The 15,077-nt window shown below is 31.5% G+C and overlaps 1 long non-coding RNA gene across 1 annotated transcript; it reads right to left on the bottom strand.

Annotated features, from left to right (window-relative positions):
* Positions 1–3,413: 3,413 nt before the first annotated feature.
* LOC143083471 (uncharacterized) lies at positions 3,414–5,879 on the bottom strand. The gene is made up of 2 exons (XR_012980722.1): positions 5,820–5,879; positions 3,414–4,018 (listed from the first exon to the last, which is right to left on the bottom strand). It is a non-coding gene; the product is annotated as an uncharacterized LOC143083471 (long non-coding RNA).
* Positions 5,880–15,077: the final 9,198 nt, after the last annotated feature.

Genomic DNA, 15,077 nt, shown 5'->3' with positions numbered 1-15,077 from the left:
GATTAAGGCTTTGAGGTCGTTGAGGTGTAACACCACTAATTCAGGCCCGGTCAGAAAGCACATACAAGAAAGTAGTACATATTTAACACAAAATAGTTCCTACGCATGGACATAACTTTCAAAATATTTAGAATATTTTATTAATTTTGATATCAAATGAAAGCTGCATGACTAGTGATCATTGCAGAACAATTTTTGACTGATAAATTTGAATAATAAAAAAATGGCATGAAATTTAAAAAGGAGGGTACATTTTGCCTTTTTGTCAGATCGGAAGTACCTGTTTTGGTACATTTTCTTATATGCCATGCAAGGTATGTTGATTTTTTCAGTACAGGACACCAGAAGGTGTTGCTTTGACATGCAATGATTGTCACTTTATTTGAACTTAAGATAAAAGAGCTGTGACCACTCGAAATTGAGGAATTTAACATAGAAAGCAATGGGGCCATTAATTAGTGGTGTACTTCTTTGAGATCTTTAAAGACCCGAATGTCGTAAAACAGCTGTCCTACCTCCATGACAAGTATGTTGTTGTCCCTGCAGATAAAGCCACAAACAACATTGTTTATGTGTAAATCTCATTACATAAACTGCTTGATAAATGAATTCGGTAATGAATATTCACTTTGAAATTCAACATATACCCCCACCACACTTACCAAAGGGGAAATCCAAAACAATCATAAGTCTATTTTATGTTCTTTTAGCATTTCAAGTTTTTAACCAATGATTAAGAACTCGTTCTTCCATCGCTATATTGGAAATATAAACTACATAAGTGTCCTTACAAACAACGGTATATTGCTGGGACGCCCAAGTTCTCTACGAAACCTCTTTCTAAATTATAAATATATGTTTTATCAGCAATCAAAGCCGGGCTTCAAAGTTATTGTGAGACTGCCAATTCTAGAGGTGGTTGAATCAAATGTGGATACTAAAAAATTCAAAGATCTTTTAGAGAAAATACAATCTACGATTCTTTCATCATGCATTTTTTTTTAATCTGAAACTGACATTAGCAAGATGCTTGATGTCTTTATTGACAAAATATATGTTACGTTTGGAGGACATGTTTTTCAACTAAGTATCACAATTTGTATGGGAATAAATATGCCCCTCGTATTGCCGACTTATTCCTTTATTCTTATGAGGCTGACTTCACACAGGAACAAGAAACAAACGAAATTAGAAATATTCTTTAACCTACTTTCCGCTTCATGTATCTAGATGATGTTCTCTTACCAGACAACATTTGGTGACTATGTTGAACGCATTTATCCCATCGAACTAGAGATCAAGGATACAACAGATACAGTTAATTCTGCCTCATATTTTGACCAACATCTAGAAGTACAGCAGCTAATGGTCATTCCTCCTTGAGTTTTTTCTTTGGTAATTGTATTTTAACATGTTGAACCTCATTAATTTTTATTTAATGTTTTTTAATCTCAATAGCTAAAAATCTCGGGATCCCTGACAGCATGTGTATCGCGCAGTGAAGGTTACACAAATAGTTTCGGAAACATGGTTTATCGAAGTGTAGATCAAAAGAAAAATTCTAATTGACCAATCCAATTCAAGTATTTATAGATATGCAAATCATATAAGAAATATATCTTTCTTATTTGGAGAACTTGGTAGCTGTTGTCGAATTTATTAAAAATATTTGTAATCGACTCAGGACGATAAAGATAGATATCGTGTACATCTGTCTTTTGTGACATACCACGCGCTTGCTACTACACGTTAGGATTTTAGAGCAAACGTTTATATATAATGATATTTCTATACCGTGCCATCCATTGGAATAAAAACAATTCAAGTACAAAAAGGTATACCTTTGTCATTTAGCACATATTTCCGAGAAGAATGTGCCACTGATAATTGCAATCTAAAAAGATTTCGTGATGAAAACGCTGTTATCTATATTCTTGTCTCATTATTGTGATTTTTTTTATATAAATAAACCTAAAGAATCATATCCATTAATATCTAGAACATTCTTTACAGATAAGGGAATCTTGGTTTGCTACTTTATTCCATCTTTGCACTAGAATGAAAAAGTCATTGTATAAATAAGCATTAGTATAAGACTTAATGGGGAAATCATTGCTTAAAACTTTTGAAGCTGCAACTTAAAAGTACAAATTTAACAGTTAAAAAATCTAAATGTTCATGAATGCAAGATTTTGTTTCCAATAAATGTGATATATTATACATCTAAACAAAAATAACAACATATGTTTCGGAAATCTAGTTATTCTAAACACCAAACAAAATGACACAAAGAGAGAGTTAAAACTGTAAACACTTTCAAATAACATTAAATAAATGAGCCTTCTTATTGAAGTTCGCGATACGCAACTGGTTCTTTTGTCCACTATAATGAAGTGACATAGGATGACTTAGACCGTCACTTCCTGTCAATACTTCTCTATGTCGTAGTCCGTCAGGGGAGATAACTACCAGATTGTTTGACGAGAACCCCACCACGTACACGTTGCCATCAGTATCTACAGCAATACCATGAGGACTCTTTAGAACACTTTCGTTATGAAATGTCCATTGTATTTTACCTTGAAAAGTATAACAAATAACAGTGTGTTTATCGTAATTTGTATGATATATGTTGTCCCTACAAGTTGCAACGTAACAGCCACTTGGCATTTTGTCTCGAACTATGTCACGTATAGACTCGTCGTCTAGATTGATCATTCGTATACCTTTGTCGTAACCGGAGTAAATCAATTGATTATCTTTCAATGCAATACCATAGCTTCTGGAATCTAGTGGAATAGTTTTCTTGATTTGTTTCTTCTCAAGATCTATAATATAAATGCATGTCATTGCTGAAGCACCAGATGTGACAGCCAATGTATTATCATCGCTTATGTATACTAAATCATAAACGTTATACGGCATCTTCATTCCAAAGTCTTTTAATCCTTTTATGTTACATACAATAATCTTAGTATCGTAGTAGGAAGTAAATGCAAATCTACCATCGGACAGTATGCAACATCCAAAGGTTGAGTCTCCTTGTGTGTTGATGGTCTTTTGTTTCGTAAACGTTATATGTTCAATGGATCTTGATTGAACAGTTGGAACCACCATTTGGGCTTGTTTGGCCTTTTTCTTAAACAGAAAAATATCGCAAGATTTAGCTTCAATACGCACTTCTCCAAAACTAATGATATCGGACATGATATTCTGGATAGAGGTGTTGATCTTATATGAAAGAGAAGTTTGGTTGAAAATCTTGTCTTCTTCAAGCGACTGTAGGAATTTATTTTTGCTATCGACGTCCTCCTCTATTTTTTTCATTGAAAGAAAAACTTGAAGGTCTGTTGCATGTTGCTTTATGTTCACAATGTTTGTCTGGCATTCTGCTATTTCTTTTTCCTTCTTTTCTAATGATGACAATAACTGACAAATTTTGGAGTTTTCTTTTTCTTCTTCCGCATAGAGTTTTTTCATTAAATCCTCTTGTAGCTTGTCAAGATGGTTGTTGATCTTTATTCTGGTCGTCTTTATTTGTGTTTCAATTTCCTTTCTACTTTCTTTCAATGTCGACATATTATTCTGTTTATGCTGGCGAATTTTCTGTAGATTTTCTGCTACTTCAACTAATGTTTCCTCTATTTCGGAAACGGCATTGGAGGTTTTGACATTATGAATAACGTCATCCAGTTCGACGATGTCTCGGCATTCATTGTGGTTTTCCACGATACATTTGTTGCAGCAGGGTAATGCATGCTTCTGGCAATACATTTGATACTTTTTATCGTGTTTATTACAGTTTTGACTAATCATTAGTACATCAGCTGGTAATTTCGTGTATTCAGTAATTGGTATGATTTTATGGTTTCTGGTTCCTTTTGATAAACTGTGATGCTCTTGGCATTCTGTACATAGTCCCTCATCACATTCTGAACACCAGATTATGGGTGGTTTTGTGATATGACGGAGGTCACAAACACCACAGGTTTTAGTAGCTGCTGCCATTTAACACACACTGCAAATAACAATAGCGGATTTAAAAGTTGAAAACAATACCTCAATGAACCCTCAACATCAAATCCAATAACTTAATTTAGTTTTCCTGTCGATGACGCAGGCACTCCGGTTTTCTACATCAATTTAAACATATTTCTTAATATAGCCATGAATACTGAAAATGGGGTTTAATATCAATAATCAATTTGTCGGGATGATTTTAATTTATATCATTTTTTAATTTTTTGATATCCAAAACAAAAATAAATTTCAATGATTGGAGCTTGTGCAGTGACTATGAAAGTATATATAAAAATTCTGTTCAGATTTGCTTTAAATATAAAATTCAGTTTTTTAGGGTCTAAATGATGAATTTTGCGTTTTAGATTGGTAACTAAATATAACTGTTCTTGATTCAACCGAATTTAAACAAGCCAGTTATTCTTATCGATCATTTGATTGAAAGTGTAAGTTTGATAATATTAATATATGCATTGTTAATCAATTACAAATAAATATATTGATAGAGATTATATCACTGTATCGCGTTTGATAAAACATTTATCCACTAGCGGCAGTTAATTTTTAAATTTTACTGTCCAGAGTGGATACATATTATATTGCACGATATTTGTTTTTCTCATGATTTGTAGACGATATGCACAAATATATTATTTCGACGTGACTTCATTATCCATAAAAGCAAAACAATATGACGTTATACTGAAATTTTGACTAACGAGGAACTGAGACCAAACGAATTACATGTTGATTAAACAAAATAATTAACAGGCCAGTAAAATATAAAAAATATAAAAAATTATATTATCCAATGAAAGAGGCATTCTTTTACAAATAAAATGCATATTATTAAAACAATCTGACCAAATTGGAAAGTTGGACAATACCGAGTTATTGAACACAGGGGTAAAATTGAGTTTGCGGAAAATGAAGAAAAAGTCGTCCCTTAATTTCGAAGATGAGAATTAATTCTTCAAATATCTGGAAAAGTATTTACAATCTAAGGACGACCATATTTCACTCGAAAATATGTTAATTCTATTTTTTTTAAGTTTTGAAATTTTCGGTGAAAGTACGGTTTTTGAAATAACAAAAAAATCTAAAATTTGTTTCCGTTTTTGGCCTAAATCAAAGTTTTGAAAAGAAAAGAACAATAAAATATTTGACCAATTTACCTTGGTACAGTGTATCAAATTTCATAATATATAGAAAATACATTGCCTTGTATCGTTTCTTTTGTTGACTAGTATTTGGTGTATTTGTACACAATAAAGATAGAGTTCTGGTTCTTGAATTGTAACAGATATAATTTGTTGAAACAATTACAAAAATAAATCTTCAAAAGAATATTTTAGAAAATGATCATATTTACGTGATTTAGAGTTTTTTTGATGGTTCACATTTGGTGTAAATATATGGGAAAATTTACCTGTGTTCTGATATTAATCAATGATATATATATATATAAACAAGACAAAGTTCCATTTCTTGAACCTGCTATTTTAATGATTTCGTAAACTTGTGTATAATGTAGTTCCAATGATTGGTATAATACTATACAAACACAAATTTCGTGTAAAAATGAAGATATTATTGACGAAAACAATAACTTGCCCTAGAATTGGGACATAACATAAATTAAGATAAATATGGATTATGTTCAAGTCCAAAACGAAAGTTAAATAAATCATTATTCACATTTCACGTAACAATTTAAGTCATTAGTTGATTAGGAAGAATTGACAAAATAAACAAACGAAATAATTTATCGGAAATATCATATAGATCCTAAAAATTACCCTTTACTTTGAAATATGCATTCCCGTCTGGTTTACCTGAGAGGTCGTGAATCATGTGACTGTTTCAGAAAGTGATAAAAGCCGCGAATTTTAAACTTCAAATACATCTTAAAAATAATGATAGGGTTGTGTTGGAAATTAATCTTTGTGGACATAAATTATCTATTTTTCTTTCGACTTTTTTTATTATTTTTTTCTTCCTCTTATTTTTTTTTTTTTTACAAGATAAGCAAATCGGAAACTTTGTCTGTGAAAACCGTACCCATTTTCTTTTATCTTTTTAACTAAGAATTTTTAAACGATAAAATGTAAATGAGCTGGTAGCAAGTTAATATAATCAACGTTGAAATTTTCAGAAAAATTGGACATTCCCATTAGGGGGTTATTGCTTCGGAATTTTTTTATTCTTTTTAGTAGTTTTCTGTTGCCCAAATCTAAAACTAGTAGACCAAAAAAAAATTAAACAGCAACAAATATTGGCAAGACAACCTCTACAAACGAATCCGGTCTCACTAAAAAAGTGACAAGAAGAAAACAATAGTCATGAGGAACAAGAAGATGTTTTTAGCCTCAAAAAAGTTAGTATTCTATTTAAAGAAAAAGAAAAAGAAACAAAGTTAAAGACATATAAAGACAATTTTCAACTAGGTTTTATAGCTTTTTCTTTGAAAATTAGTCAATAAAGATATTAGTTAAAAGGAGATTAAGATAAAGAGGGGCGTAAATGGCCTAAATTGTAGAAATTTTGGCAACCGTAGCAACATGAATTTTTAATCATTTTTATGGGAACTTCATATCACGTCTTATTTAAAAGGAGTGGACATCGTCTATAGTCTTTGGAACCGCCACTGCATTTAAAAATACATATATCTGGTTTGATTTCTCTATGGTGTGAAAATCTAATGCATGCATATTTTTCAGCATTTTGTGAATACAATTTTCATCATTTTCTACAAGCTTTCAATTCAAATTGGAAATCAGCTGTTTTGAATATGACCAATAACACCTGTATTTGTTGTATGCATATGGTCAAAATCTTTGAGTATTCAAATCCTATTGAAAATTTGATATCAAAGAGTCTATATTATATACTTTTAATATTTTTTACAGCATTTTTGCATTTTGTTTTAATCCTATTGAATTGTACATGTTTTTAAGAGTTATGTCTGAACCATAACAGGTATTTGTATCGAAGCATTAGTGATATAACAATTAATTCGTGTTATAACCTATATTATTTTGCTGGTGTTGTTTTATTTTAGATTACTATTTTGTTTATATGCATTGCAAACCATAATCTTGGCAAACAAAAGTGTTGTAGAATTAAGATTTAAAACATACAAACAGCTGATATCTTTTACACTTCCAGAATACAGAATGTACTACATCACTGTACGTTTTCTCGTGTTATTAACATTATTTTAAGTTTTCAGTGTGAAATTCCCGTTAACGTGATGTTTGATTTTCATGTCTGAGTTTAACTTGTCTTTTTTTCTCTCTGAATTCACCTTATTGAGTGACTCACTTGCTCTTTGATTGTATTACATTCAAGAAATGTATAATGGTAAGCTGTACACAAAAACGTATAAGATAACAAATACCGCTGCATATTAAAAAGCCATTTCCGCTACTACTAAATTGGCTTCTGTGATATATAATTATACTTTTGTTTAATTTCATTTATTCAGGCACATTGCTTTTTAGTAAAATGAAATATTTTAAATTATATTTGAAATAACTGTAGCAGGTATTTCTATTTTATTATTCTCATTGAGCTGTGTCTCTGTATAAAATCGTGTTAACTTTCTTTAAAGAAAAAAATCAAGCATGCAAGTTCTCTTTTCTCGAATAAAACAAATAAAACCGAAATGTTTGTAAAATAAATCTTTTAATGACGAATTTCAAAAAGAAGAATTTTGCAAAGACATATCGAAATGCCGAAATAAATCAACATTATTTTAATTGTGAATTCGCATCCGATGATTGGAAAATTGTCCTATTGAAAACGTCGTTTCCCGAAAATCGGAAATTTAGTGTTAGATTAGATAAATTTTTAGATCTTGAACAGTAAGATTGATAGGAAAGTTGAATATTGATTTAAAAATTTGGATTCATCAATTAAATTATCTATAGCGTTCCACGAGAAACAAGACTACCACATTGAAGCATCATCCATCTCAGTTTGTGTCTCCTGCGTCTTTGTCAACATACTCTGAAAGTAAGCGGTATAAATATGCAACGTGTTGTTTACAATAGTTCCCAACATATGAGGCAACTATTTGTATTTCATTCCTATTTTGTTCTTTTCAGTATAAGCAGCCATGATAATTGTTAACCAATTGTTATGAAATTAACATAACCTACATGTAATGATCCTTTATGTCAAGTTTATAACTTATATTGATTCAGTTCACATTTTTGATAGCTATTTAATGAAATTTACTCTCAAGTTTAGCAACGCATATGAGAGTGTAAAAATTCATGGTCTCTTATTAGCAGGTAATGCTATTCCACCTGCTATCAGTAACTATTAGCATTCTTGATAACGCATAATGCTTTATTGTACTTCGTTTTTTACTATTTATTGCATGTTGTATGATTATGGTTATACAGCCGTTATATCATCAATTTCTAACTTTTCGTATTTAACAGTTTTATCATTACATGAACCTACTATTGTTACATTGACGATTCATACTCGTCTAACTTCGCCACATTTTGTGTGTGCCTGTCCCAAGTCAGGTAGTTTATCAATAGTTGTATTTTGTCATGAAAAGTATTTGTATCTAGAACATTGGGTGCTGGATGATAGTTTACTACAAGTTCCAATAATCACAGTGATCTACAGTTGCTTAAAACTAATGTCATTTTGGTATAAGGTGAATAAGTACCTAATTTACAATCACACCTCATTTCATTGTTTTATTTCTATTAAAATTATTTACTGGTACAATCGGTTCGTGATAATGCTCTCATTCCATCAAATTTATAAGAATACACAAGTTTAATAATACAAGAACAATAACTTTATTTATTTGGTGAATTAATATATTTAAAACACGCACTTCATACTATATTTCTGTCAGAAAGTAAAAACATAGGTTTTAAATATCTAGGTATTACCAACATTGCACTGAAGGTCCTAAGTTACAAAAGTTTTAACCGAAAACTAGTTTAAACAACATCAAATAACCGAGCCATATGTTACAGACGTTCGCGACTAGCAACTGATTCTTTGATCCACTATAATGAAGTGACATAGGGTTACTGAGACCATCATCTGTTGTCAATACCTCTCTATGTCGTTGTTTATCAGGAGAGATAACTACAACATTGTTTGAACTGTACCTCATCACGTATACATTACCATCACCATCGACATCTATACCTCGAGGATTCTTCAGAACGCTTTTATTTTGGAATCTCCATTGTATTTCCCATTGTAGATTATAACATGTGACAGTGTTTTGTAGGTTGTTTGTATGATTATGATGTATCATGTTAAAACATGTTGCAATGTAAGATTGAGGGGGTATTTTGTCTCGGACTATGCCACTAATAGATTCGTCGTTATGGTCGATCATTCGTATTCCTTTGTCGTAACCGGAATAAATCAATCGATTACCTTTAAATGCTACTCCATAATTATACGAACCCAGTAAAATTGTTTATTGATTTGTTTTTTCTCAAAGTCGATAATGGTTATACACCTCTTCTGAACTACAAGATGTAACAGTCAATGCATTGCTTTCACTGATGTTCACTATATCAAATACATTACACATCAAAATCCTTTAATCCGTTCACGTTAAATACAGTTACCTTACAATTATAGTAGTAAGTAAATGCAAATCTACCATCTGACAGCATGCAACATCCGTAGATTGAGTGTCATTGATTATTGATGGTCTTTTTTTTTCGTTGACGTTATATTTTCAATGGGTCTTGTTTGAACGGTCGGTACTATCATTGTGAATGACGTCATCTAATTCGACGAAATCTCGACATTCGGTATGGCTTTCCACGATATATTTGTTGCATCAGGGGCATTCATGCTTCTGGTAATACGTTTGATACTTTTTGTCGTGTTTACTACAGTTTTGACTAATCATTATTACATCAGCTGGTAATTTCGTGTATTCAGTAATTGGTATCACTATATGGTTTCTGGTTTCTTTAGACAAACTGTGATGCTCCTGCCATTCTGTACATAGTCCCTCATCATCTGAACACCAGATTATGGGTGGTTTGGTGATATGACGGAGTTCACAAACACCACAAGTCTCAGTAGCTGTTGCCATTTCACACACACACTGCAAATAACAATAGCTGATTTAAAAGTTTAAAACAACAGCACCTCTATCAGCTCCCAACATCAAACTTGGCAGCTTAATTTAGTTCGCCTGTCAAAGAGAGTTGCCTGAGGCTATCTGGTGTTCTACATCAATTTAAACAGGTTTCATAATATAGCCATGAGTACTGAAAATGGAGTTAATTAATATTAATAATCAATCTATCGAAATAATTCTCATTTATCTCATTCCAGGTGTAATACCACCATTGATTTTCCCCTATTAGTCTTTGTTAAATTTACACTTTTCAAAAAAATGTGCAGAATTTATCTATGTTTCAAATAAAGAAATACTTGGCATGAGTAAAGTTTTATCCTGTCCAGTACTATAGAAAAAAATTCACATAACATTTCATTGCATATAAGAAAATAACTATCATTGGAAGTTAACCAATCAAATGTCTCCCCTTATTTTATCTGTGTACAAGGTTTAGTCACCATGTAACCTCAATTTTCAAGATCTCATGCTTGCATTTTTTTTTTCAGTATTTGGAAAATACATTTTTCGTCATTTTCTTTTTTTGTGGAAAAAAACAGTTTTTGTTTTTAATTGAGATTGTGTCATAATTAATACTACTATTTATAGTTTTATATATAAACTGTTTTGGAGAACTGATACCAAATAAAGATATATTTGAAATTCTTAAAATAAAATATATGAAATATGAAATATATGCCAGTTCCTTTAAAATTATTGGAGATACTAAAATTTCTCTCCTATTTAGATATTTGAATTTTCTCCTGATATTAATATTGTCAAGGTTATATGACATATCTCAGATGATCTCAGGTTTCCTTATCACATGAAAACTACAAACCAAAATAATGTTGACCTATCCTGTAAACTTATAAAGGAATAGTCTACACCTCGCAAGCTTAAAATTTACCACTGAAGTATGACTTATGTCAACGTCATGTCTTCTTCCAAACCAATCAAGAAACCTATTGATGTTGATCTATCATGAAAAATACTGATCGCTAAAACATGACAATTGTCAACAATTTATTCTCTCAACTTATCAACAAACAAAGTGATATAGACAATCATTTATACTTTTTAGGTACAGACTACAACTAATAAAGAGACCTGTCGGCTCAAGCATATGCGTTTGAACTAACATGTTGTATTATACAGTCATTATCATTAATTTTGTAACTACTTATATTCATTTATAATGATTTTGTAATTTAGTATAACTTTTGTTATTCTATTGGCGATTTATATAAGTCGTCCTCGCCATATGTGCATGTGCCTGTCCCAATTAAGTTACTTTGTCAATAGTTGTATTTTATCATGAAAAAAATATTTGTATCTCGAAAATTTGGTGCTGGATGGTAGTTTATTAATAGTAGCGATAATCTCAGTGACCTATGTCATTTGGTCTGTGGTGAGTAGTTGCCTCATTTGCAATCACACCACATCTCGTTGTTTTATTTCTATAAAATTTATTTACTGGCAACATCGTTTCTGGTTTGTGATGATACTTGTGTTCTCATTCCATTAAATGTATTAAAATACACGTGTTTAATGATATAATAGCAATAACTATATATAATTTGTGAATGAATACGTTTAAAACACACACTACATATTATATTTCTATCAGAAAGTAACTAAATAGGTTTCAAAATTCTAGATATTTTAATCACTGCTCAGAATGACCTAAAGTTTAAGAAGTTTTAACTTTGAATTTGTTTAAATAACATCAAACAAATGAGCATTGTCATTGAAGTTTGCGATAATCAACTGGTTCGTTGGTGTGCTATAATGAAGTGAAACAGGATGTCTTAGACCATCATCTGTTGTCAATACTTCTCTATGTCGTTGTCCATCCGGGGAGATAACTACCACATTGTTTGACGAGAACCCCACCACGTACACATTGCCATTACTATCCACATCTATACCTCGGGGATTTTTCAGAACGCTTTCATTTAAGAATATCCATTGTATTTTACCTTGTCGATTATAACATGTCACAGTGCTTGTTTCTCTGTTTGTATGATATATTTTGTCCATAACTGTTGCAGTGTAACAGTCACTCGGCGTTTTGTCTCCGACTATGTCACTTATCGACTCGTCGTTGAGGTCGATCATTCGTATTCCTTTGTCGCAACCGGAATAAATCAATTGATTATTGTTCAGTGCTATACCATAACTTTTTGAATCTAGTGAAATTGTTTTCTTGATTTGTTTCTTCTCCAAGTCTATAATGGTAATAAACGGCTTCAATGAACTAGCAGACGTGACAGCCAATGAATTATCCTCACTTATGTACGCTACATCAAACGCATTACACGGCAAATTCACTTCAAAATCATTTAATCCTTCCATGTTAAATACAGTTACTTTACAATCATAGTAGTAAGTAAAGGCCAATCTACCATCCGACAGAATGCAACATCCATAGGTGTGGATTCCTTGAGTGTCGCAGGTCTTTTGTAGCGTCAGGTTTATATTTTCAATGGATCTTGATTGAATGGGCGGTACCAACATTTGGGCTTCTTTGTTTTTTTTCCTTACCAAAACAATATCGCAAGATTTAGCCTCAATACTCACTTCTCCAAAACTTATGATGTCGGATATGATTTTTTGGATAGATGTGTTGGTCTTGTATGAAAAAAAAGTTTGTTTGAAACTCTTGCCTTCTTCAATCGACTGCAGAAATTGATTTTTGCTGTAGACGTCCTTCTCTATTGATTTCATTGAAAGAAACACTTGAAGATCTGTTGCATGTTGCTTGATGTTCATAATGTTTCTTTGACAATCTGCTATTTCCTTTTCTTTCTGTTCTAATGATGACAATAACAGAAGAATTTTTAGGTTTTCTTTTTCTTCTATTGCATAGAGTTCTTTCATTAACTCCTCTTGTAGTTTGTCAAGATGTTTGTTGATCTTTTTTTTTTTTGTCGTCTTTATTTCTTTTTCTATTTTCTTTCTACTATCTATAAATGTCTTCAGATTAACCTGTTGATGCTGACGAATGTTCTGTAGATTTTTTGCTACTTCCACTAATGTTTCCTCTAGCTCGCACATGGCATTGGAGGTTTTGACATTGTGAATGACGTCACCTAATTCGATGAAATCAAGGCATTCTTTATGACTCTCCGTGATACATTTTCTACAGCAGAGGAATTCATGCTTCTGGCAATACATTTTATACTTTTTATTGTGTTTGGAACAGTACTGAGTAATTGTAAGTTTATCAGCTGGTATTTTTCGGTTTTCGGCTATATGAATTACACTATGGCTTTGCGATGCCTTTGACACGCTATGGTGTTCCTTGCATTTTGTACATAGTCCCTCGTCGCATTCTCTATACCAGACTATTGATGGTTTAGTGATGTGACGTAGTTCACAAACACCACAGGTCTTAGCAGCTGTCGCCATTAAACACAAACTACAAATAACAATAGGTTATTTAAAAGTTAACATCAGTACCACCATCAAACACCAACATAAAAAGAAATAATATCTTAATTCTGATTTCTTGTCGAATTGGGTTGATTCTCTCCAGGCATCCCGTTTTATTTTTGACTATTTTAGTAATTGTGACTATTTATTTAACGCATCGTGTAAATGTAGCCTGTTATTAAAGTGAGAGGGTTAGCGCTATAGAACCAGGTTTAAACCACCATTTTCTACATTTGAAAATGCCTGTACCAAGTCAGGAATATGACAGTTCTTGTCCATTCGTTTTTGATTTTGTTTTTTTGATTTTGCCATGTGATTATGGACTTTCGAAATTGATTTTCCTCTGAGTTCAGTTTTTTGTGATTTTACTTTTTTCATACGTCAATAAAAAGATGGTTTCAAATATAGCCATGATTCCTGAAAATTACGTTTCATACAAATAATCAACCAATCAATAGTAAATTACAAAATCGGAATAATTCTCATTTATATTATTCCACATTCCGCATGAACAGTTATGAAATCACCCGAAATGAAAGTAAATTTAAACGTTTGTAGCGACCAGAATCACGTATCTTAAATTGACAGCATCGGGCAGTTAACTTTTTCATAAGTGGAAATATAATATATTATATAAAGGAATTTAGATTGGCCTTAAATATGAAGTTAACCTTCAAGGGGCTCAAATACAGCGACTGTTCGTCTGAGACATATTTATTTGTCTTGTTCGGTTAGCGGCTAAACATAATCAATTTTGATTTTGGACCATCTGATTGACAGTATTGTTGAAGTATGTTGATATATTTATTGTTTATCAATAAGATAAACATATATAATCATAAACTGATTACACCACCAAACTTAATCGCATGTTACAGTTCAATTCAGCTTGACAACGATATTCAAACGAATGTTGATGAAATACACATATAAATAAATTATTGAATCATGTCATATATGTCGAACATTAAACAAAATGCAGTTTCGTTTCTTGACCCTGTTAACTGAATTTGCCCGTGAACGTTTATAAATATAATTCCCATGATTAATATAGTACTATACAAATCCTCGAAGATGACAAAGACATTATGAACGAAGACAATAACTTTGCCTAGAAAAGGGACATAACATAAATGACGAAAAATATATATAATGTTCCTGCCCAGAACGAAAGAATACAATTTTACAAATATCTCGTTTGAAGGTCATAACTATTTTAAAAAGAATGAAAAACGTAGCTAAAATAGACTATATCCACTTGATTTTTTTGCAATAATATCAAAATGTTAAAAGAACCCTTAAATGACTTGTAGTTTTCATTTTTTAACCTTCTATAAGCAGTAAGCCGACTTTTGAATTATTGACTAAAAACTGTATACAACTAAAAATCAACTGTCATTAATAGACTTTGTCTCTTCCTTTTTGTTCAAATATTATATTATCTTTCTTGACGATAAAAACTTTACTAGTTTTCAAGAGGAAAAACCTGAAA

This window comes from Mytilus galloprovincialis, chromosome 7, assembly GCF_965363235.1.
Source record: "Mytilus galloprovincialis chromosome 7, xbMytGall1.hap1.1, whole genome shotgun sequence".
NCBI lineage: Eukaryota > Metazoa > Mollusca > Bivalvia > Mytilida > Mytilidae > Mytilus > Mytilus galloprovincialis.
This window is presented reverse-complemented; position numbering and strand designations above follow the sequence as displayed.